This window comes from Trachypithecus francoisi, unplaced genomic scaffold, assembly GCF_009764315.1.
Source record: "Trachypithecus francoisi isolate TF-2019V2 unplaced genomic scaffold, Tfra_2.0 Lachesis_group5, whole genome shotgun sequence".
In the NCBI taxonomy this organism is placed as follows: Eukaryota; Metazoa; Chordata; class Mammalia; order Primates; family Cercopithecidae; genus Trachypithecus; species Trachypithecus francoisi.
The window spans coordinates 102,402,151-102,415,990 of record NW_022681470.1 but is presented as its reverse complement, the minus strand read 5'-3'; the positions used below and the strand labels follow the sequence as shown (position 1 = coordinate 102,415,990).

The following is a 13,840-nucleotide window of genomic DNA, read 5'->3' as shown; positions in this document are numbered from 1 at the left end:
TATGGTGGGTAAATTCAGGCAGTTCTAATGCATAGGCTTCAGCAGCACTCACAGCATGTTCAGTTCAGGAATTTGCTGAAAACGGTTTTGCAGTCAAAAATATGGGATACGTTCAAACATCTATGACAAGAGTCATTGGGGCAAACAACTACAAATCTCCACTCTTGTGGTACAGGCCATATTATTAAGCAGTTACCAATAGATAGCTTTCCTTCAATGATGTTCTTCATCTAGCAACCCAGAGCTCTTCAGGGAAAATGGCAATTGAGGTTTTGGATGTATTCAGTAGGAAAGAAAGTCACCTCACATAAAACTAAGTGATTGGAGATGTCACCATTGCAAATTTCTAAACTTTGCAAGACAGCAGCAACATTTCAAATGCCACTCAGGCAGGAAATAATGGGCTCATATGGATTTCCCTCCAAATATATTTACTGCACAAAGGCAAAGTTCACATCGCACTTGGAGATTTCTCCCAGTCTAGTTTAACTTCACAGATTGCAGATCCCAGACAGCTGGTATCAACCGACCAGGGTCCTGTTAAGGCTAAGCCTCAGACTCTTTACCACAGTCTTTTCCACAGACTCTTTATCACACACTTTACCACTTACTCCTTTTGAAGAGTAACCTTAGGATTGGATTTCTCTTCCTGTTCCTGGGAAGAATTAGAGATGTAACCTAAAGGTCACTATTCTTCTGAGAAAAAGAATGCTTGAGGAGGTGGGAGCAATGAGTATGTGGCAGTTCAGAGTGATAAGGGGTGAGCCAGGAGCCACAGAGCATAAAGCCCCAGGGCTGCTTTAGGGGATGAAGTGACCAGCACCCCAACTCTTCTGTCCAGCTTTTTAACCATTTAACTAATGGTTAGAGTTTTTTCATTTTCTTTCAGCTACTCTTGGCAGTGGTGGGGACATGGAATTTTTGCGAAAAATTGGGTGGAGGAAAACAAGGCATCTGTGCAAGTCTATAACCATTTTACCTCTGTTTTTAGTCCTCTCCGTGGTCACCCTAGAATCAGATCTGCTCTCCAGCATCTTCTGTTTCCTGGTAAGGGTTTCCTGCAATCTTGGATTGGCCATGACGGGCTGGAGCTGCCTTGTGACAGGAGCAGGAGGGTTTCTGGGTCAGAGGATCGTCCGCCTCTTGGTGGAGGAGAAGGAGCTGAAGGAGATCAGGGTCTTGGACAAGGCCTTCAGACCAGGACTAAGGGAAGAATTTTCTAGTAAGTAAACTTGAGTCATGGGTGTGTGGCTCCATTTTAAACCCTGCATGGGTGTGGGAAGGTGGAGCTTTTCTGGCAAGTTGTGGAAAGTTGTAGCCAAATCTAAGCCAATCCCACATCCAAAGTCATCAGAAAAAGAAAATTAAATAGTATAAAATGGCATAGTGTGAAAGATACTGGACAGGCTGTCCAGAGACTGGATTCCGGCCCTGACCCGGAACTTGAGAAGCAGCCACCTCAGCCTCCAGGTCCCTTTTTTTTTTAAGACGGAGTCTCTCTCTGTCGCCCAGGCTGGAGTGCAGTGGCCGGATCTCAGCTCGCTGCAAGCTCCGCCTCCCGGGTTTAGGCCATTCTCCTGCCTCAGCCTCCCGAGTAGCTGGGACTACAGGCGCCCGCCACCTCGCCCGGCTAGTTTTTTGTATTTTTTTAGTAGAGACGGGGTTTCACCGTGTTAGCCAGGATGGTCTTGATCTCCTGACCTCGTGATCCGCCCGTCTCGGCCTCCCAAAGTGCTGGGATTACAGGCTTGAGCCACCGCGCCCAGCCCCTTTTCTTTTCATCTAGAAAATCCCACATCCATTGTCTTTCTTGTCTACGACTCTTTTATGCTCTGAACCTTTTTGTCTTGGCAATTGCTTTACAACATTCATAAAGGACAGCATGTACCTGGAGACCTCACAAGTGGGTCCCTGCCCTTCTAGACCGCCCTGAGCTTTGTTTTGTTTTGTAGCATCCTCAGCATCTTTAGTGGAGGTGAAATAAAAGGAAGCGAAGGTAAAGATGAGTGTTTAAGCATGTGTGTGTGTGCATGTGTGCCTGTGTGTATGTATCAGAGAGTGAGAAAGAGAGAGAAAATGAAGGAGAGAGAAAAATCAGAGAGAGAAAATGAGAAAGACAGAGAATGAATGAGAAAGAGTGAGAGAGAGAGCATCAGTGAGAGGGAGAGAGTGTGCACAGGTGCACAGCACAGAGCAGAGACAGAGTAAGAGGCAATATGACGCCAGACATGCCTCATTTTCATTTCTATATATGGCTTTTTTAAAACCATTTGTCTCTGTTGCTCAATACCACCCCCCTCCGAAAAAAAAAGCTGCAGAATTTGTTGTAGCAACTCCTTGTGCAAATAACGCTATGAGGAAGGTAGAAAAGGGGTGACATCTAAGTGGACAATGAATGCATCATCAAGGTCCAGAAACATAAAGCGACTTGCCAAGGTCATCTGATGAATGTGTAGCAGAGCTCAGACCAAAGCTTCATCCAGAGGCTTCACTTGGCCCTGGGGCTGATGCTTGACAAAGTGGGTCTTCAGTCTCTCCCTTTGCCTCCCTCTGTGCCCAATTCCCTGTCCTCCTCCCCATCCCACAGAATTGGGAGGACTGTGTGTCTACATGTGGGCTCTGACTGTGCAGAAGGTCATGCCCTGCCCACAGAAAAGTCCCCCCTTGACAGCATTCAGGGACCACACCCAGCACTCTACTGTTCTTTCACTCTTCTCTGACCTCTTCTGATTTCCTTCACCCTCTGTTCTAATGGTGTCTTTGATAAACAAATATTAACACTTGACCAATTTTAAATGATTGTAATCCTTATGTCTCACCAGTATTTGTACTCTAACAGTTAATACAAAGATAAAGCAATGCTCAGCCTAGAGGAAAAATTCCCTGTGGTGAAAATGCAGGGGATATAATGGATGGGCAGAAGACTGTATGAAGATAAAAACAGAGAATGCTTTTGATGTTTTTTCAGTGCCAGGCACTGTTCCACATGGTTTGCATGTGCCCACTCATTTGCTTCTCATGACAGCCCTATGAGATTGTTAATATTATTATCCTCCTTTCTTACAGATGAGGAAACAGTCAGAGAGAGGTTAATGCACTTGTCCAATGTCCCGCAGTTAGAATATGGCAAAGTTGGATTTGAACCCATGTAGTCTAGTGCAGCATCTGTGCTCTTAAGCAGTAGTTCGTCTAGCAGCTTGGGGAACGAGGGAGCTATGGCTTCATCCACAAAGTTCCCTTTCCTGGTCTCTCTAGTTCCCTGTGAACTCTTTGGGGAAGAGTGATTTTCTCTTGGCTTTAGACTTCTTCAGCTTTGAAATGGCAATTCCTTTGAGCCAGTCTGTCTGAAGTCGGCAGCAAATGGGAAGCAGAGGAAGGCAGCAGGAAGTGCAGAGGTGGAAATATAACCAGAGAAAATTCAACTCTCAGGCTGTCACCCACGTCCTCCCCAGCAACCTCTTCCCTGCCTCCCCCATTACAGCACCTCCTTGGAGTTGCCTGACAGTGGAAAGGGGCTGGGAGTAGACAAAACAAGGCAGAGGCATCAGGAGAGTAAATGGTCCCACCTGTACCCCAGAAAGGAATTTCTCCAGCCTTGAATTTTTCCCTCTGAATTTTACTCTCACTGTTCTTTGGCCTTTGTTGCCAATTTCAGTTAAACTGACTTATTCTTACTCTTTCTCAGAAAAGTTGATTCAAACAACTAGTCCTGTACCTGGTGTACAGGGTACAAGACTTGGAGATGGGGTGGGCAATTTTCAGCCTTCACTAGAAACATGACTTTTAATCTGTCCCTTAACCTGAGCCTCAGTTTCCTCACCAATAATATGGGACGCAGAATGGCTACCTCATGAGATAGCAGTAAAAGGAAAGAAGCAAGCTGTGAGCCGTAAGCAGATTATAAAGCACAAATGAGAGTAGAGTATTTATCTGAGCTCCATGTAGCATGGTGTTCATTTTGTGGGCTAATTCCAGGTGACAACTTTACTGGCAGCATCACTACCTGTGGATTTCAGAGGAGCCTGAAGACATTAATGTCATAACTGCTGCCCTGGGCTACACAGCCAGATGTTAGTCCATTGGTGACTAACTCATTTTCAGCATTGTTACTTGCTTTTGATAATATCCGATCAGAATTTTCAATAGAATTCATTATTTAAACTCTTCTGCAATTCCCTAATAATGGCTCCACTCTCTTCCCAGTTGCCCAAGCAGGAAACTGTGGGGGTAACATTATCTTCTCCTTTTCCTCTCAGCCCAGCTCTAACAGGTACCAGGACTGTCAAGATAAGGTCTGAAATTCCTACCTGGTGTATCTCTCCCCTCCTCTGCTTCCACTGCTGGACCCTGCTTCCAGCCCTCATCTAAACTTTGGCACATTCTGATTAATCTCTTGATCACCTGGCTTTCTCATATCCCCTATACCAGTCCGTTTTATATGCTTGAGGCAAGGTTAACTTCCTACACCACAATTCTGCTTCTGTTTTTCTTTTTCTTTTTGAAACAGGATTTTACTGTGCCACCCAGGCTGGAGTCCAGAGGCATGATCTCTGCTCACTGCCACCTTCACCTCCTGGGCTCCATCCATCCTCCTACCCCAGGCTTCTTATTAGCTGGGAATATAGGCACTCACCACTAAGTCTGGCTAATTTTTGTATTTTTAGTAGAGATGGGGTTTCACCAGGTTGTCCAGGCTGGTCTTGACCTCCTGGATGCAAGCAATCCACCTGCCTCAGTCTCCCAAATTGCTGTAATTACAGGGGTGAGCCACCACTCCTGGCCTGTTTCTCTACTTATTCCAAATATAAATAAGGGGTTTTCTTTGACGTGGTGCTGGAGACCAAAAATCATGATTCTGCATTACCTACAGAATTAAATGCAAACTTTTCCCTCTTAAACCCAACTCTCCACAATCACCCTACTCTCCTTAAAAATTTTGGTGAGTCTCCCGTGATCCTAGCGACGCTTATATTCCAGGCACAGCTGGCAGCTCATTGCTTAGATTACTTTCCTGAAATTAGATGGGATAGAAACAGACGTTTGCTCTTTCCCAAAAAATTGCTAAACATGCTGACTTCTGTGCCTTTGTTTACTTGTTCCTCCATGGAACATACACCCTCCACTCTAACAACCCGACTCTAACCATCCTCGAACACCTATGTAACATCACCTTTATCAGGAAACTTTGAAGCCAGATTCGGAAACCCTTCCAAGGACCTGACCTGTGTTCTTGCAGAGCTTTGGAACAAGACCAAGCTGACAATGCTAGAAGGAGATATTCTGGATGAGTCATGCCTGAAGAGAGCCTGCCAGGACATCTCGGTCGTCATCCACACTGCCTCTGTCATTGACATCTTCGGTGTCACTCACAGAGAGTCTATCATGAACTTCAACGTGAAAGGTACAGTAGCCTGAGGAGGAGATGGAGCAAGGTGGGGCAAACAAGGATGAGAAAGATAAACAATGAAGGAAGAGAAGCCCCTCCACTGAACACCTGCCGTGCACTGGGCCAAGTATCTCTGCTGATCACTACCAACTGGGGGAGTTCAAAGTTGCTACCTTCAGTTTTTTACATGAGAAGACTAGGGCTGAGAGATGGCAAGTAACTAGTCCAAGGCCTCCCAGGTAAGTAAGTAGGTAGGAGAGTTAGACTTTAAACTCACTCCTGTGTGACTCCAAGGCCTGTGGACGCTCTTTCCACTGCGGCTCCAATTAAAAGTCAACTAAACTCTGACTTCAGACTCTTGATATCCAGCCACCCCTTGCCTTGCCTCTGTGGGCCAGAATCAAACCTGCCAGGTGCCACCATAGTCATCATTTTAAACCTTGCTTGTGGGCTGATGATAATGAAATGGGAAAAATCCCTTGTCCCCCTCACAGTGTGTGTGATGGGGGTGTGGCTCGCTCCTTCAGTGTCCCCGCTCAGACCTCTAGGGGAGCATAGAGATGAGCAGGCTGGGGAGCTCCAACTCCAAAGCAGTGTCTGGGGTGAATGTTTACAGCTCCCGAAGCCCCAGTGGGCATGTGTTACATGGTACTCCTTTAGTTTTGCTCTTTTAGTTTTGCCGTCTATAGGCAGCTTGTGTTAACCAGCTCAGTTAGACCTCAGACCTTCTACCTTGTCACAAGGACAGAGGGCTTTCTATATCCTGGGTTCTTCTCTTAGTATACCAGAAAAATGTAATCACACGTGAACTTGGAGAATGAGTGCAAGTTTTTGTTGAGTGGAGATAGCTCTCAGCCAATGGGGGAAGCCAGAAAAGAATGGTTTTCCCCTGGAGTCTGCTGCTCAATGGCCTGACTCTTCTCTAACTGCTTGGCCAAACTCTGCATCCTTCTCCTGGTCAGTGCATTCCTCTCGACGTCCAGCTGCCCTGTGTTCCTTCACTGATGTGCTTCCCTCGACATCTAGCTGCTTCTGTCTTCTTTCCCTAATCTGCTCCTCTTGACATCCAGCAGCTTGCGTGTGCCTACTAGAATCTTGGGGCTTTTTAACAGGCACAGGATGGGGGTGTGGCAGACCAGGGTGGCCTTGGGAAATGCAATATTTGGGCAGAAAATGCCTGTCCTCCCATAGGTCTGTGGGGGCGGAGCCTTAGCCACAGACCACTCCCCTCTCCCTTTCCCTCCTACCCAGCACGTCTTTTTCCCCAGTCCATATCATTTAAAGGGACCATGCTTTTCCCTTTATGGCACTTCCGTATCATATCCCCCCTCTGAAGAGGTACATCTAACTGCCATTAGAATATGGACAATTACCAGTGTTAGCTGCCTCCTGCTGACAGCGGGTGTTGTTTTGGGGAAACAGCAGTCAGATTCTTTCCAGGGGTCTATCTAAGGGTTCCTAGCAAAGGGGAGCCATCCTCTGAGGCTCCAGTTGCCTTACTGTTTGGGATTTGATGGTTCCTAGGGAGAAAAAACAAGTTTTATAAGGTTAAGCATGCATGGGTTAAACATGTGTATTACACAAGGAAAGAATTTAGTGCCAAAGATTACAGAGACAAAATGTAAAATGTACTAACAACATTGTACCCTGATCTGTTTCACCCTGGACTGGTTAAACTTTAGAAGAGACATAACTGTTCTTGGTATATCTTCAGCAGTTAACAGGTGCACCCCGCGAATTCTGGGGTTTGTGGGCTTGCGCCAAGACCATTAAAGGTTTTGGTTTTTTTTCCTGTATCTCCTCTCTCTTTCCTGGACCTTTCTGTCTCTATTATGAAAGACCGAGATGGCCACTTTCAGGAGCTCCTCTAATGTACTATCTGGTCCCAGGGCCTGTTTCTGCAACTTCCTCCGGATGTCAGGAGCTGCCTGAGTAATAAATTTATCGTTTAGGATTAGATGTCTCTCGACTGAAGCAGGAGATAGAGAGGTATGCATTACTAAGACCTCACTTAGCCTTTCCAGTGGGATTTTCATCAAATCCTTGGTCAGTCATGGACAACTTGGTATAATTGACAGGCTTAGTCTTAGTTCTACATAAACCTTCCATTATGCACACCTGAAAGTGTCTCATTTTCCAGTCTTCCATCTCATCATTATGATCCCATGTAGGGTTAGTCACTGGTGCTGCTTCTCTTTCAGTTGGGTAATATTCACCCCTTTCCCTGACACTATATGTGATACAAAGCTCATCCCCAAATCTCTCTGCTGCTTGCACAGTGGCCTGTTTCTCAGTATCTGTCAGGGTCTGATTCAAAAGTAACATAAGATCTCTCCAGGAGAGTTCAAATATTTGGGTGAAATCCTAGAAAGCCTCTATGTATCTATCAGGGTCATCTGAAAGCTTCCCAATATCCCCTTAATTTGCTTTAAGTCCTGTGGGAGAAGGAGACCTGGAACTTACTGAGCCCAAATTCACTGGGCATCTGTTGGAGGGGCAAGAGTGAGACTGGGGCTATTTAGGGTGAGGATTTCTAGGAGGGGCTGAGTGGCTGAAGCTGGATAGTGAGGTCAGGGTGAACACAGAGGAGCAGGGCTGAAGGGATCTGGCTTTTCTGGTGGGAGTGGTTCTGGGATTCTTATCTTTAACTCTGTGGGCTTCCCCTTGCAGCCTTTCCTGCAATAGCAAACAGGAAGGCTGGATCAATCCTACATTGTCAGCAAAGGTCTGGATCACCTTGCAAGGCATAGAAGGCCTGCTCATATGGAGCCTCAGACCATCTGTCCTCGCATCTACAGAAAAGTTTCACCTGCCAGATGGTATAAAATAAATGGTCCCTTCCTGAGGTCAAGTCGGTCCTTCATATAAATCATAATTTGGCCAAACCTTTGTGCAGAGGGATATGAGACATTTTTTTTCTCCAGATTCTGAGGGTCAAAGCAGTCCCAATGGTTTACAATACACTCCAGAGGAATATAAGCCAGGGGTGCTGTAGGGAACTGGTTACCCATTCTGAAAGACAGGGAATAGAGGCATCTATCATTTCCTTTCTTCTTTCAGAAAATACTCGGGGTGTGATGGAGAGAGAAAGCGAGTGTCCTCCCTTCACTTTCCACCTCTTATCCCTGAGGCTCGGTGATCTTGGCAGGTGCCAGCCATAGATACCAATGTGCTATGTCCTCATAAGGCAGGGAAAGCCTAGAGAGTAGGAATTATCTGCCCTTGCCTATGCATCCATTCCTCCCTGCTGTTGGCAAACTTTGAGTTCCCTGGATCTGTTTATGCCATGAAGCATGGCCTCCTTCTGTGGGGTGGGGTTCATTCAGCAGGAATTGGTCCTGCCCATTTACACTGTACCTGTTGACTGGCTTTGGATCCCTCAGACCTGTTTTTTCTTTCTGGGGTCTAAGCATGAAGCTTGGAATTGAGTTTGGGACTGAAAAGGCATTTCAGAGGCTCTTTGTATCCATGAGCCATGCTGAATTTGCAGTTTTCAGCCAGCAGGGGTCACCCCTCCATTAACTTTTCTATCAGAAACAGAGTCGGAGGGGGGAGGAGCTCACCTACAAAAGGAAAAAAGAGAAAAGCAGTTAAAGGGGCAAAAAAGTGGAGGATGCTAGGGGAAGAAAGCTTTGCTTAGTGCAAGTGGGCCCCTTTAATCCTTATCACTTTCCCCTGGTTCAGACCAGGTTAAATTCCTTGGCCAGGGGAGGAAAGGTCCCATTGGCACAGCAAGTGAGAAGTGTGCCCATTCCTTGGCCCTGTGGGGGCCCCAGCTACCTCTGGTTTTCTCCCGCCCCAACTTGTCGCTGTTAGGCTCAGCCTTTGCCTGCTGTGGGCATGCCCAGTTTCCTGAACTGGGAGGGGAAAGGGTAACAGAAGGTGCCCTAAGCCATGCATGCCTGTAGCTGTCATCATGGAGGCATACATGACACCTTTAGGAACAATTGGTCTGATTTGCACCTTAGGCGTCTGAGCCTAAAGCTCATTACATTTAGTAACATTGCCATAGCCTGTAGCAAAACTCTTAACATTATAAAGAAAGAGATAAGAGATTTCAAACTGTGGGAGAGAGAAAAAGAGAAAAAAGTAACAGAGCATCTTACCCGCAGGAAAGAGAAAGAGGTGGCAGTGTTTTGGAAGAAAGGTAGACCATAGAGGTTTGCATTTGCTCACACTCATCTTCCTGAGAGCCTGGATGAGCCCCCAGTAGAAATGGAAAAAATTCTCTTGTACCCCTTGCACGGCATGGGATGGAGTGTGCTTGCTTCTTCAGTGCCCCACTGTTCAAACCTCTAGGGGAGCATGCAGATGGGAAGGCTGTGGGGCTCCAGTCCCATGGCAGTGACTAGGGGTGAATGTTTACAGCTCCTGAAGTCCCACTGGGCATGTGTTACAGGGTGCTCATTTAGTTTTGCTGTCTATAGGCAGCTTATGTTAACAAGCTCAGTTAGACCCTCTATCTTGTCACAAAGACAGAGGACTCTCTGTATACCAGGTCCTTGCCTTGGTGTACCAGAAGACTCAGATCACACCTGGGCTTGGAAAATGAGTGCAAGGTTTTATTGAGTGGAGATAGCTCTCAACAGATGGGGAAATCCGGAAGGGGCTAGTTTTCCCCAGAAGTTGGCCACTCAATGTCTCAACTCGTCTCCAACCACACAGGCCAAACTTTGCATTGTTCTGCCAGTTGGTGCATTCCTCTCGACATCCAGCTGCCTGTGTGTTCCTCCACTGATGTGCTCCATTCCACATCTAGCCCCTTCTGTCTTCTTCCACTGATCTGCTGCTCTTGACATCCAGTAGCTTGTGGGTGTGATTGCTAGGGTCTTAGGGGGTTTTATAGGCACAGAATGGAGGCATAGCAGGCCACGGCCGTCTTGGGAAATGCAACATTTGGGAAATGCAAATGCAAGACCTCACCTAGGTCTGTGGGGGTGGAGCCCTAGCCAGGAACCACACCCTCTTCTACCCAGCACTTCCCTTCTCCCCTTCCATATCATTTAAAGGGATCATGCTCTTCCCTTCCAAGCACTTCCATATCAAGAACATACAGAGCTGTCCTGACCACATCAAAGAAATTCTCTCGAGAGAACTAGCAAAGCTGGTTCACAGAGGTCTATCAGAACAGAATTATCCAGTACATGCTTTCTCACAATATTTTCTTAACAATAAGAGTCTCCCAGTATCCAGAATACGATCTCTTCAGGTCACCACAGGGGCTACTATTACCGAGCTGTTTTCAGTAAGGTGCTCAGAATGCACCCTCATTCAGTCCTCATTCCTTAAATGCTTAGTGGTCTTTCCAAATTGTGTCTTACCAACCTACTTTAAATTCAGACACATTTCCTTAAGGAATCTTTCCATGCAGTCTCACCTGCTGATTCCCAGAGCCCAGTCTCTTAAGCACCATAGCACACAACTGCTGGCCTGGCCCTCCAAATTCAATCTACTCTGATGCATTTTCTAATAAAACTGGTTGCTTTTGGGTCTCCAGCACCATCTAAAAAAAAAAGAAAGAAAGAAAGAAAAAGAAAAAAAAAAAACCTTTCCAGTTTCTGGTTAGCCATACCTCTAAGTACCCCTACAGTACAAGGAGGGTGCTAAGAGTAACCAGTTTTTCATTTTAATTCTTACTCTCCACAGCTCCTAACAACAGGGGATGTGAAATGACAAGGAAGTGTTAGAGGCATCTGTTTCCTCAAATCATGATCACTCCCAGGCTTAGAACATACTTCACAATATTGGTCAATTTCCCCTTGAAGGTAAACTAACTATAAATTTTCTCTGCCACCAGATTAATTTTTGAGAACATAAGGCTGTCTCTCCAGAAACCCAAATTCCACAGACCAAGAATTAAAATAATAATAATAATAATCTTTTGCCTAGGAAATTTCTTCCTTCTTCAAGGGAAGGCACTCCAGATACCTGCATGAGTTTCGCTTCCACACAGCTCAGTGGAGGCTGCCAGGTCCTCCCAGTGCAGATGTTACAAGCAGAGGGCACACTCTCTCCCCAGTCCTCCACCAGACTCCACAGGAAATGCCAGTGCAGGGTTTAAAGGAAAGTTTATCACCCCCACTATGCATTACCAGGTAAACAGAATCACAGCCAGAATTGGAAGCATCTTTCCCAGGGAACGCACAATCAGGAAAAGAGTGTGGGTTTCCAGCATGTTCCCATAACTCACTGTTTGCTCAGTGACTCCAGGGATGGTCCTTGTGACAAAGTTTTATTAGTCCTCAACAAAAGGTAATAAATATCAGCAATTTCATGTATATTTAAGAGGTATATTGCCTATATACAACTGTGAATGTGTGTGTGTGTGTGATGTGAATTCTTCCACTGCCTCTTTGTGCCTAAGGACTGGGACTGTCTGCATTCTCATAGTATAGCCTCCTGATTTTTTAGATTTTAAATGATCTATTTTCAAAGGTATTGATGACAAATTATTATTTTTCAATATCTTTTCTTGGCAAAATATAAAGTGATAACTTTATATAAGTCCCTTTATATAGTTCCTTTTCCAAAATTATGGTACAGACACACACAAGCACACACACACACATGTCCACGAATCCCCAAAGTCTAGAAATTCTTGCTCTCCAAAACCCAAATGTTAGTTTCTTTTCATTTTTGTGTTTTTCTTATGGCTGTAGCATGACCCAGTCTCAGTCAGATCCACTGAAGAATGCACCTCAAGTCTATTACAACCACTGAACTTGGGAGTGGGGAGTGAGACACACGGATCTGTTCACGTGGTTAGCCCCCCTTAGGGATATTTCTTGATATTGACAGCATGCTCTTCATGGACAAGTACCCAACAGCTGTTGGAGGCCTGTGTCCAAGCTAGTGTGCTAGTCTTCATCCACACTAGCAGCATACAGGTAGCCTGGCCCAACTGCTACAAAAAGATTGTCCAGAATTGACATGAACAAAAGCCTCTGGAAAACATATGGCCTGCTCCATATCCATACAGCAAAAACCTTGCTGAGAAAGCTGTGCTGGCGGCTAATGTGCGGACTCTGAAAAATGCTGGCACCTTGTACCCTTGTGCCTTAAGATCAATGCATATCTATGGGGAAGGAAGCCCATTTCTTACTGCCAATGTAAATAAGGCCCTGAAAAACAATGTAATCCTGTCAACTATTGGAAAGTTCTCCACAACCAACCCAGTCTATGTGGGCTGGGCCCACATTCTGGCCTTGAGGGTCCTGTGGGGCCCCAAGAAGGCCCTAAGTGTCTGAGGACAGTTCTATTACATCCTAGATGACAGGCCTCACTAAAGCTATGATGTCCCTAATTATACCTTGAGCAAAGAATTCAGCCTCTGCCTTGATTCCAGATGGAGCCTTCCTTTATCCCTGGTTTGCTGGATTGGCTTCCTGTTGGAAATAGTGAGCTTCCTTCTCAGGCCAGTTTAAACTTATCAACCGCCCTTCAACAGCCACACAGTTACATTGTCCAACAGCATGGTCACCTTCTCTTACAAGAAGGCTCAATGAGATCTGGCATATAAGCCACTTTACAGCTGGGAGAAAGCCCAGCAGAAAACCATGGAATGGGTTGGTTCCCTTGCAGACTGGCACAAGGAGAATCTGAAGTCCAAGACTCAGTGATTTAAGGATGACAAAGATGTGCATGTGGGTATTACTAGAAGACGTTATCAAGCTCCACCCTCCTGGCTTCATACAGAAGGCGACAAGTGCACAAGACTGGGTTCTGCTGCCTCCCTTTCACACAATGCCCAACTTATTGTCTTCCTTGTGTCATCAAAACCTGTGCAGTCACTGGCCCAACCAAAAGCTTTCTGTCCTAATCGTATACCGGAGGACCAAATCTCATGGGCTGCTTCTGAACAATTTGGGATCTCTTTTAACTTGAGGGTCTCTTTTGACTACCATAGCTCCATTCCCCTCTTAAATGAGAAGGGATTTCTTTTCTTTTAAATTTCCTTTTCTTCACAGAGTTCAATGAAAAGAGTAATAAATGATTTAATGCTTAAAGTAGAGAAAGGTGTGGTTACTGTTAATACATACTTTTCTCCTTTCTCTTACATTTCCAGGTATCACCATCTCTCATTGAGAAGAGTTGTATGAAACAACAGTTAGGGGGTGGGCAGAGTAGCGTGAGGGTCAGGAAGGGTGGATGAAGACTGAACGAATAAGCTCTACTATGTTTCACACATGTACAACATGACCTACATATGACATATATTATCTCATTTAATACTCATCAGAAACCTGTGAGGTAGAGTGACTATTTCCATTTTATCAGCAAGGAAACTTGTGCACAGTCACACTGATTAGCGACTAGGCCTGCTATGAGGGAGTTGGCCTTGAAAGTCCTTATCTTTCCACCCAATTACACAGCCTGAATTCTTGTCGGTGGTACAGCGAAGCACTGAAGCATGGGCTGCCGATTTATGGGAGGGCCCCGGCTACCTTGTGTTAC

General features: G+C 45.7%; 1 pseudogene; it reads left to right on the top strand.

The window, feature by feature from the left end:
• Positions 1-1,077: 1,077 nt before the first annotated feature.
• LOC117074253 lies at positions 1,078-13,005 on the top strand (annotated as a pseudogene).
• The last annotated feature ends 835 nt before the right edge of the window (positions 13,006-13,840 follow it).